The 11,975-nt window shown below is 46.3% G+C and overlaps 1 long non-coding RNA gene across 1 annotated transcript; it reads left to right on the top strand.

Moving 5' to 3' along the window:
- The first annotated feature begins 3,818 nt into the window (after positions 1–3,818).
- Positions 3,819–10,729, top strand: LOC143989241 (uncharacterized). The gene is made up of 2 exons (XR_013277006.1): positions 3,819–6,367; positions 6,427–10,729. It is a non-coding gene; the product is annotated as an uncharacterized LOC143989241 (long non-coding RNA).
- Positions 10,730–11,975: the final 1,246 nt, after the last annotated feature.

Here is an 11,975-nt window from a genome sequence, read left to right as displayed (position 1 = left end):
TGTGTGTTTGTGTCTACTGTGTGGCCCCATAATCTCTGATTGCCTGGGGGCCCCATAATCTCCTATTGCCCGGGGGCCCCATGAGTTGTCAGTCCACCCCTGGGAGGGGGATGTTCGTGGTGCCCAATGCAGGTGAGTGAATGTTGAAGGAAGGGTTCCCACCTTTTCTTAAAGCCAAACCCGAACACTTTAGCGGCACAAAACTTTTTTTTTTCTAATATACAAAACAAACGAAAAAACAAAACGTAGTACAAATAGATGCAAAACCTTTTTAAAAATTGTGCTGCAACAAATGGATTTTGTAAGCATATGTTATGCTGCAAGGTGTGTGATTGTGCTATTAAGACTTCATGGTACCACTGCACACCTGCAAAAGGGTCGTGTGTGTTTGTGAATTGCAGGAGTGCACACAATTTCCTGCACCACAATAATGTCCACCTAGGGCAGCGGTAATACATTAAAATGCTAAGAGGTCTGAATTGCTCTCTAATATAACATAAAAGTAGGCCAATCACATCCATATTTTAAGAAAAATAAAATAAAACCACCTTACATCTGGTGTCCCCATCAGAGTCCCCCCTTAAAGCTGGTATGTCCATCAGTGTCCCCCTTAAATTAGTTTCCCCATCAGAGTCCCTCTTACATCAGGTGCCCCATCAGAGTCTCCCTTACATCAGCTTTTCCAATCAGAGTCCCCCTTAAATTAGGTGCCCCATGAGAGTCCCTCTTACATCAGGTGCACCCATCCAAGTCTACCTTACATCTGGTTTCCCCATCAGTCCCCCTTAAATTAGCTGCCCCCATCAGAGTCCCCCTTAAAGCTTGCATGTCCATCAGAGTGCCCCTTAAATTAGATACCCCCGTCAGAGTCCCTCTTACACAAGGTGCACCCATCAAAGTCCCTCTTACATCAGTTGCCCCCATCAGAGTCTCCCTTACATTAGGTGCCATCAGAGTGCCCCCTTTACATCAGAGTCTCACATACATCAGGTTTCCCTATCAAAGTCCCACTTAAATTAGATGCCCCATCAGAGTCCCTCTTACATCAGGTGCAGTTTTCCCCATCAGCCCCCCTTAAATTAATTGCCCCCATCAGAGTCCCCCTTAAAGCTTGTATGTCCATCAAAGTCCCTCTTACATCAGGTTTTATTATTAGAGTCCCTGTTGAATTAGATGCCCCATCAGAGTCCCCCTTAAATTAGGTGTCCCCATCAGAGTCCCTCTTACATCAGGTGCACCCATCCGAGTCTCCCTTACATCAGGTTTCCCCATCAGAGTCCCCCTTAAAGCTTGCATGTCCATCAGAGTGCCCCTTAAATTAGATGCCCCCGTCAGAGTCCCTCTTACACAAGGTGCACCCATCAAAGTCCCTCTTACATCAGTTGCCCCCATCAGAGTCTCCCTTACATCAGGTGCCATCAGAGTGCCCCCTTACATCAGAGTCTCACATACATCGGGTTTCCCTATCAAAGTCCCACTTAAATTAGATGCCCCATCAGAGTCCCTCTTACATCAGGTGCAGTTTTCCCCATCAGCCCCCCTTAAATTAATTGCCCCCATCAGAGTCCCCCTTAAAGCTTGTATGTCCATCAAAGTCCCTCTTACATCAGGTTTTATTATTAGAGTCCCTGTTGAATTAGATGCCCCATCAGAGTCCCCCTTAAATTAGGTGTCCCCATCAGAGTCCCTCTTACATCAGGTGCACCCATCTGAGTCTCCCTTACATCAGGTTTCCCCATCAGAGTCCCCCTTAAATTAGATGCCCCCATCAGAGCCCCCCTTAAAGCTGGTATGTCCATCAGTGTCCCCCTTAAATGAGTTTCCCTCATCAGAGTCCCTCTTACATCAGGTATACCAATCAAAGTCTCCCTTACATCAGCTTTCCCCATCAGAGTTCCCCTTAAATTAGGTGTTTCCCTCAGAGTGTCCCTTAAATTAGGTGTCCCCATCAGAGTCCCTCTTACATCAGGATTCCCCATCAGAGTCCCCCTTACATGATGTGCCCCCATCCGGGTCCCCCTTAAAGCTGGTATGTCCATCAGTGTCCCCTTTCAATTATTTTCCCCATTAGAGTCCCTCTTACATCAGGTGCCCCATCAGTCACCCTTAAATTAGGTGCCCCATCAGAGCCCCCCTTAAATGAGGTGCCACCATCAAAGCCCCCCCTTAAATGAGGTGCCACCATCAGAGTCCCCCTTACATTAGGTGCCCCATCAGAGTCCCCCCTTAAACCTGGTGTGTTCATCAGAGTGTCCCCTAAATTAGGTGTCCCCATCAGAGTCCCTCTTACATCAGGTGCCCCCATCAAAGTCCCCCCTTACATTATGTACCCCCATCAGAGTTCCCCCTTACATTAGGTGTCCCCATCAGTGTCCCCCATTAAATTAGGTATTCCCATCAGTGTCCCCCCTTACATCAGGTGCCCCCATCAGAGTCCCCCTTAAATGATGTGCCCCATCAGGGTCCCCCTTAAAGCTGGTATATCCATCAGTGTCCTCCTTAAATTAGTTTCCCTCATCAGAGTCTTTCTTACATCAGATGCCCCATCAGAGTCTCCCTTACATCAGCTTTCCCCATCAGGGTCCCCCTTAAATTAGGTGTGAAAAAAGGGGGGAGAAATAGATATGGCGCTATACCATTTCTGGCTTTAACTGAATAAATAAATAAATATAATTTGCATAGATTTTTCAGCGTGCTGGCAATTAATGAAAATAGTAAAAATAGAAGGTAGGAATAAAAAATATAGAATATAAAAGTGAAAATGCTTATCAATAAACCATAGAAAAAATATGAACCATAAGTAACTGTTCAAACATACTGTTCCTTAAATTCAAATATTAAAGTGCAAGTGCCAGTGAAAATACATGTGCCAATATTTGAATCCACAAAAACAAAAACAAAATATTATATCTCCATATGTGCGTATAATTAATATCATATGATAAAGAGTCCATGATAACAAAAAAGTGAAAGTAAAAATAAAAATAAAAATAAAAATGTGTGTCTCTAGAACACAGGTGAGCGAAAAATTATAATAGTTATACCGGAATTGATGTGATAAAAACTTGATATAAAAAAAGGTGGAAATATAAAACTTAATATGAACAGATTGGTATGAAGATTAGTGACAAAATATGTTGATGAAATAGATAGAAAATGTATATATATGAAAAAATAGAAAAATAAATATAAAAATGAAAATAAAGATAAAAATAAAAATAAAAAATGAAAATGAAAATAGTGAAAAAGTCTTCTGTGAGTGGGGGAGGGGTGGAGGGGGTGACTTCCACTGTTGCTCCCGGTGCCCAGTGACCACTTATGTAATATGCTCTCACCAGAGGTATGACCCCGTCCGGGGTGGATCAGCCTTCACAGTATAAGCCACTGTGTCGCTCTCTCTGGCTTGCCTCTGCTGTGGTGCTGGGAGTCCCTCGTTCCTCCGTGGGTGTAGTATGCCACGTTATATATAATAAGGAAGAGGCATATCCATGGTGTGATACCGTTTAAAATGTAAATTTTATTCCAATAAACTCAAACGACTTACAAGCGATCAAAATGCTTTTAGCTCAGGCGGCGAGGAAGCCGAGCGGGACATTTAAAACAATACAGCATAAACAAACGAAACTGCATTTTGATTGCTTGTAAGTGGTTCATATTTTTTCTATGGTTTATTGATAAGCATTTTCACTTTTATATTCTATATTTTTTATTCCTACCTTCTATTTTTACTATTTTCATTAATTGCCAGCACGCTGAAAAATCTATGCAAATTATATTTATTTATTTATTCAGTTTAAGCCAGAAATGGTATAGCGCCATATCTATTTCTCCCCCCTTTTTTCATTCCAAATTGGGTGGAAATCAATTTTTATTTGGCTAATAGCTCCATAGCGCGACCTACCCCCCTTTTTTCCCCTTAAATTAGGTGCCCCATCAGAGTCCCCCTTAAATTAGGTGCCATCATCAGAGCCCCCCTTACATTAGGTGCCACCATCAGAGCCCCCCTTACATTAGGTGCCACCATCAGAGCCCCCCTTAAATTAGATGTCACCATCTGAGTCCCCTCTTACATTTGGTGCCCCCATCAGAGTCCCCCCTCACATTTGGTGCCCCATCAGAGTCCCCCCTTACATTAGGTGCCTCCATCAGAGTCCCCTCTTACTGCAGGTGCCCCCATCAGAGTCCCCCCTTACATTAAGTGTCCCCATCAGAGTCCCCCCTTACATTAAGTGTCCCCATCAGAGTCCCCCCTTACATTAAGTGTCTCCATCAGAGCCCCCCCTTACATTAGGTGTCCCCATCAGAGCCCACCCTTACATTAGATGCCCCTTCAGAGTCCTTTAAAGTTGGTGTGTCCATCAGAGTGTCCCTTAAATTAGGTGTCCCCATCAGAGTCCCTCTTATATCAGGTTTCCCCATCAGAGTCCCCCTTAAATTATGTGCCCCATCAGGGTCCCCCTTAAAGATGTTATGCCCATCAGTGCCCCCCTTAAATTAGTTCCCCCATCAGAGTCCCTCTTACATCAGGTGCCCCATCAGAGTCTCCCTTACATCAGCTTTCCCCATCAGACCCCCCTTAAATTAGGTGCCCCCATCAGAGTCCCCCTTACATTAAGTGTCCCAATCAGAGTCCCCCTTACATTAGAAGCCCCTTCAGAGTCCCCCTTAAAGTTGGTGTGTCCATCAGTGTCCCCTTAAATTAGTTTCCCCATCAGAGTCCCTTTTACATCAGGTGTCCCATCAGAGTCTCTCTTACATCAGGTGCACCAATCAAAGTTTCCCTTACATCAGGTGTTTCCATCAGAGTGTCCCTTAAATTAGGTGTCCCCATCAGAGCCCCCCTTACATTAGGTGCCCCCATCAGAGTTCCCCCTTACATTAGGTGTCCCCATCAGAGTCCCCCCTTACATTAGGTGCCTCCATCAGAGTCCCCTCTTACTGCAGATGCCCCCATCAGAGTCCCCCTTTACATTAAGTGTCCCCATCAGAGTCCCCCCTTACATTAAGTGTCTCCATCAGAGCCCTCCCCTTACATTAGGTGTCCCCATCAGAGCCCACCCTTACATTAGATGCCCCTTCAGAGTCCTTTAAAGTTGGTGTGTCCATCAGAGTGTCCCTTAAATGAGGTGTCCCCATCAGAGTCCCTCTTATATCAGGTTTCCCCATCAGAGTCCCCCTTAAATTATGTGCCCCCATCAGGGTCCCCCCTTAAAGATGTTATGCCCATCAGTGCCCCCCTTAAATTAGTTCCCCCATCAGAGTCCCTCTTACATCAGGTGCCCCATCAGAGTCTCCCTTACATCAGCTTTCCCCATCAGACCCCCCTTAAATTAGGTGCCCCCATCAGAGTCCCCCTTACATTAAGTGTCCCAATCAGAGTCCCCCTTACCTTAGAAGCCCCTTCAGAGTCTCCCTTAAAGTTGGTGTGTCCATCAGTGTCCCCTTAAATTAGTTTCCCCATCAGAGTCCCTTTTACATCAGGTGCCCCATCAGAGTCTCTCTTACATCAGGTGCACCAATCAAAGTCTCCCTTACATCAGGTGTTTCCATCAGAGTGTCCCTTAAATTAGGTGTCCTCATCAGAGCCCCCCTTACATCCGGTGCCTCATCAGAGTCTCACATACATCAGGTTTCCCTATCAGAGTTCCCCTTAAATTAGATGCCCCATCAGAGTCTCTCTTACATCAGGTGCACCCATCCAAGTCTACCTTACATCAGTTTTCCCCATCAGTCTCCCTTAAATTAATTGCCCCCATCAGAGTTCCCCAGCTTGTATGGCCATCAAAGTCCCTCTTACATCAGGTTTCCCCATCAGAGTCCCTGTTGAATTAGATGCCCCATCAGAGTCCCCATCAGAGTCCCCTTAAATTAGTTTCCCCATCAGATTAGGTGTTCCTATCAGAGTTCCTCTTACATCTGGTGCACCCATCCGAGTCTCCCTTACATCAGGTTTCCCCATGAGAGCCCCCCTTAAATTAGATGCCCCCATTTGAGCCCCCCTTAAAGCTGGTATGTCCATCAGTGCCCCCCTTAAATTAGTTTCCCTCATCAGAGTCCCTCTTACATCAGGTGCACCAATCAAAGTCTCCCTTACATCAGCTTTCCCCATCAGAGTCCCCCTTAAATTAGATGTTTCCATCAGAGTGTCCCTTAAATTAGGTGTCCCCATCAGAGTCCCTCTTACATCAGGTTTCCCCATCAGAGTCCCCATTAAATTATGTGCCCCCATCTGGGTCCCCCTTAAATTCGGTATGTCCATCAGTGTCCCCCTTAAATTAGTTTCCCCATTAGAGTCCCTCTTACATCAGGTGCCCCATCAGAGTCTCCCTTACATCAGCTTTCCCCATCAGAGTCCCCCTTAAATTAGGTGCCCCATCAGAGTCTGCCTTACATTAGGTGCCACCATCAGAGCCCCCCTTAAATTAGGTGCCACCATCAGAGTCCCCCTTACATTAGGTGCCTCCATCAGAGTCCCCCTTACATTAGGTGACCCCATCAGAGTTCCGTCTTACATCAGGTGTCCCCATTTGAGCCCCCCTTAAAGCTGGTATGTCCATCAGTGTCCCCCTTAAATTAGTTTCCCTCATCAGAGTCCCTCTTACATCAGGTGCACCAATCAAAGTCTCCCTTACATCAGCTTTCCCCATCAGATTGCCCCTTAAATTAGGTGCCCCATCAGAGTCCCCCTTAAATTAGATGTTTCCATCAGAGCCCCCCTTAAAGCTGGTGTGTTCATCAGAGTGTCCCCTAAATTAGGTGTCCCCATCAGAGTCCGTCTTACATCAGGTGCCCCCATCAAAGTCCCCCCTTACATTATGTACCCCCATCAGAGTTCCCCCTTACATTAAGTGTACCCATCAGAGTCCCCCCTTAAATTAGGCATTCCCAACAGAGTGCCCCCCTTACATCAGGTGCCCCCATCAGAGTCCCCCTTACATCAGGTGCACCCATCAGAGTCCCCCTTAAATGATGTGCCCCCATTAGGGTACCCCTTAAAGCTGGTAAATCCATCAGTGACCCCCTTAAATTAGGTGCCCCCATTAGAGTCCCTCTTACATTAGGAGCCCCCATCAGAGTCCCCCTTACATTAGTTGCTTCCTGGTTTCTGGCTTAGGCCAAAATTATGTCATACTGTACATCCCAGGTGTGTTCAGATGAGGCAATGGGGCTTTCTAAGCTAAGCACCCCCTCCTGCCTACATGCCTGAACTAAGGGCAGATGGATTCCAGGAAGCAAATGCGTGCCTGAATCATCTGCCCTAACTCAAGATGGCCGCAGCAAGAAATGTTAGGGGAAAGTATTTCAAAGTGATCTCTCAAAAAAATAAAGCATTTACTTTGAATGTTAATCACTTCCAGTTTGGGCCAATTCTGGCATTCCTCACCTACATGTAAAAAACATTTTTTGGGGTTTTTCTTTTTTTTTGCTAGAAAACCACTTAAAACCCCCAAATATTATATTGATGTATTTTTTAATTTTTTTTTAGCAGAGGCCCTAGAGAATAAAATATCACACAATATATCGTTGTTTGCAGATGCGTGTAAGAACCTACGCGTGTATTCGCTGACTGCTGATCCAATGGTTGATCAGCATTATATCAACAGTCAGCATTCCCCATTAGAGACCACCATTAAATCAGAGTCCCTTTATATCAGCACCCCCCCCCCACACCCTTACAGACCCCCATTAGATTAAAGTCCCTTTATATTAACACCTCACCCCCCCGCCCTGAGACCCCCCATCACCTCAGAGTCCCCTTATAGCAGTGCCCCCCCTTCCTTTGAGACCCCCATTAGAGAGGGACAGAGAGACCAACTTATAGCGACGCATGCCTTCTATTTAGCTGTCTATATCTTGCCAACATGAAGGACTGTCGCTGGAGACACTGCAAAAGTGTGTGGGAACCAGCAGGAGTTAGCGGGCGGAGCTGGGAGGTGGAGCGGCTCTAATAAAAATCACATGTGCGACTGTTAGTGCACACTGCAAAAGCATCACTGGTGCTAGGACACTGGCGGTCCTAGCAACTAATGAAAGGATTCATAGGCTGGCGGGGTGGGATGGCAGCCGAAAGGAATTATTACTGCATTCAAGAATACCTCTACTAAGCTCCCGTACTGGCTCCAGTCCTGTCCATCCCCCAGGAAAAATATCTGATGGGACTGGAGGTATGCTGTGTCAGGGTTTCAGGAGGACAGAAACTCGGGCACAAATGTCAAAACGTAGACTGTCTGGGTCATTCCTGTACAGGTGGCAACCCTAGTTGGTGGTGGCTGATGAAGGTGGATGGATTTTGAAGGGGGAGGGTATTGGTGATCAGTGGAAGTGTTGAAGTAGCGAGTTGGAGGTGGCTGATGGAGGTGGGTGGGTGTTGAAGGGAAGGTTGCTGGTGGTTGATGAAGGTGGGCGGATGTTGAAGGGGGAGTTGGTGGTAGCCAGTGAAGGTGGGTGGATGTTGAGGGAAGAGTTGGTGGCGGCCAGTGAAGGTGGGTGGATGTTGGGGGGGGGGGGTTGGTAATAGAAAATGAAAGTGGGTGGATGTTGAAGGGGGGGAGTTTGTGGTGGCTGATAGAGGTGGGTGGATGTTGAAGGGGGTTGGATGTGACTAATGAAGATGGGTGGATGTTTAAGGGAGGAAGTTGGTGCTGGCAATTAAGATGAGTGGATTTTGGCGGAGGGGAAGCTGGTGGTGGCCAATAAAGATGGGTGGATGTTGATGGGGGAAGTTGGATGTGTTTATGAAGATGGTTGCATATAGAAAGGGGGAAGTTGGTGGTGATCATGAAGTTGATTGGATGTTGAAGGGGGGGTTGGTGGTGGCCAATGAAGATGGGTGGATGTTGAAGGGGGGAGGTTGGTGGTGGCCAATGAAGATGGGTGGATGTTGAAGGGGCAAGTTGGTGGTGTTGATGAAGATGGGTGCATATTGAAGGGGGGAAGTTGGTGGTGATCATGAGGTTGAGTGGATGTTGAAGGGGGGTTGGTGGTGGACAATGAAGATGGGTGGATGTTGAAGGGGGAAGTTGGTGGTGTTGATGAAGATGGGTGCATATTGAAGGGGGGAAGTTGATGGTGATCATGAGGTTGAGTTGATGTTGAAGGGGAGGTTGGTGGTGGCCAATGAAGATGGGTGGATGTTGAAGGGGCAAGTTGGTGGTGTCGATGAAGATGGGTGCATATTGAAGGGGGGAAATTGATGGTGATCATGAGGTTGAGTGGATGTTGAAGGGGGGGGGGGGGGGGTTGGTGGTGGTCAATGAAGATGGGTGGATGTTGAAGGGGGTGGTTGGTGGTGGCCAATGAAGATGGGTGGATGTTGAAGGGGGAAGTTGGTGGTGTTGATGAAGATGGTTGCTTATTGAAGGGGGGAAGTTGATGGTGATCATGAGGTTGAGTGGATGTTGAAGGGGGGGTTGGTGGTGGCCAATGAAGATGGGTGGATGTTGAAGGGGGGAAGTAGGTGGTGGCGATGAAGATGGGTGGATGTTGATGGGGAAGTTGGATGTGTTGATGAAGGTGGGTGCATATAGAAAGGGGGAAGTTGGTGGTGATCATGAAGTTGCGTGGATGTTGAAGGGGGAGTTGGTGGTGGTGGCCAATGAAGATGGGTGGATGTTGATGGGGGAAGTTGGATGTGTTGATGAAGATGGGTGCATATAGAAAGGGGGAAGTTGGTGGTGATCATGAGGTGGCGTGGATGTTGAAGGGGGAGTTGGTGGTGGTGGCCAATGAAGATGGGTGGATGTTGATGGGGGAAGTTGGATGTGTTGATGAAGATGGGTGCATATAGAAAGGGGGAAGTTGGTGGTGATCATGAGGTGGCGTGGATGTTGAAGGGGGAGTTGGTGGTGGTGGCCAATGAAGATGGGTGGATGTTGAAGGTATCAGGAATGCTGGGATGTTTCTCTGGGCAGCAATAGGCAACAGTCCTTTGGAGGGAAGGAGGGACTTCCCTGCCTACAGGTAGTTGGCAGGTATGCAAATATGCTATCAAATGGGGGTGGAGGTAGGTCTCAGAACCTGTGTAACTCAGACATAGAGCAACAAAGAGCTCATACAGAGAGTTTTGGGGAGGGAGTGTGGTGGGAAAGGGGAAGATGAGTAACAAAAGTTTGGACAAACAAGGGAACTACTTACGTTGCTTTATCTTCATTGAATCACTTTAAGTATGACTATTCTAAAATATCACCATTATAGACCATTTTGTTGCAGTGTATTATTATCATAAAAATGAATACTTCACTATATCACTGTTCTAATGTATCATTGTTCTAACCTATTCTATTACAATGTATCATTACAATGATTTACAATGAATTGTCACCATCCCAATGTATCATTATTATAAACATTTACTGCTCTGCTGTATCACTATTATAATCTATCACTATTAATAAGACCAGGTATTCCAATGTATTACTATTATTATCACGAATCGAATGCATCACTATTAATATTATCACGAATTTATTGTATCACAGTTAATAAGAACAAGCATGACAACACATCGTTGTTATTCTCACTAACCTAATATATCTCTGTTATTATCGCTAACCTAATATATCGTTGTTATTGCAACTAATGTAATGTTTCAGGACACGTGGTGAGATTTAGGTGTAATTACTGATTTTGTGTTTGCTCATTCTTCTGGTATATTAGCCTGTTATTTCTTCGTATTCTCTGCTAAGGCAATATTTTATTTAGAATAAAATATATACCCATGTTATGCAAAGTGTTCGTTTTTGTGTTATTATTAGATATTTTTATACATTCATTTTCTTTTTAACTAAATATATTAAATGTGAAGGGACAGCAAATTACAGTACAGTGTTATATCAGTCACTGCAGGGTGAGGGGGGAGTACTACAGTATCAGGCAGTGTAGTGTGGGGGTGTGTAGTATTGGATTGTAGTACAGTGCTGTATCAGGCAGTGTAGTGTGGGGGTGTGTAGTATTGGATTGGTAGTACAGTACAGTGCTGTATCAGGCAGTGTAGTGTGGGGGTGTGTAGTATTGGATTGTAGTACAGTGCTGTATCAGGCAGTGTGGGGTGGGAGGTGTGTAGTATTGGATTGTAGTACAGTGCTGTATCAGGCAATCAGGCAGTGTAGTGTGGGGGTGTGTAGTATTGGATTGTAGTACAGTGCTGTATCAGGCAGTGTGGGGTGGGAGGTGTGTAGTATTGGATTGTAGTACAGTGCTGTATCAGGCAGTGTAGGGTGTGGGGTGTAGTATAGGATTGTAGTACAGTTCTGTATCAGGCAATGTAGGGTGGGAAGTGTGTAGTATTGGATTGCAGTACAGTGCTGTATCAGGCAGTGTAGGGTGTGGGGGGTGTAGTGTGGGATTGTAGTACAGTACCGTATCAGGCAGTGTAGGGTGGGGGGGTGTAGTATAGGATTGTAGTACAGTGCTGCATCAGGCAGTGTAGGGTGGGAGGTGTAGTACACAGCTTTAGGCCTGCCCCCCCCCCTCTGGCCTGACCACACACATTCCCCAGGGCCCGCCAACTGGCTGTCCCACCAAATCCGCAAACTGGCCATCCTATCAACACCATTAGTGCACAAACTTGTACTTTAACGCTCTACAACTTAATATATCCTCCACCCCATGTCCTCCTTATCCTCTAGTTCTATCAACTCCTCCCCCCAGTCCAATATCCTCTTCCTCCAATCCCATCTCCTCCATTCCACCTCCTCCTCCAGTCCCATTTCCTTCATCCCATGCCCTCCTCCTCCTCCAGTCACATCTCCTCCATCCGATGTCCTCCTCCTCCTTTAGTCATCTCCTGCTCCTCCAGTCCCATCTCTTCCATTACATGTCCTCTTCCAGTCTCATCTCCTCCATCCCATAGCTTCCTCCTCCAGTCCAATCTCCCCATCCCATGTCCTCTTCCAATCCCATTTCCTCCATCCCATGTTCTCTTCCAGTCCCATCTCCTCCATCCTATGTCCTCCTTCTCCAGTCCCATTTCCTCC

This window comes from Lithobates pipiens, unplaced genomic scaffold (assembly GCF_037356315.1).
Source record: "Lithobates pipiens isolate NorthernLeopardFrog02 unplaced genomic scaffold, aLitPip1_a1.2 Scaffold_18, whole genome shotgun sequence".
Classification (NCBI taxonomy): Eukaryota; Metazoa; Chordata; class Amphibia; order Anura; family Ranidae; genus Lithobates; species Lithobates pipiens.
This window is presented reverse-complemented; position numbering and strand designations above follow the sequence as displayed.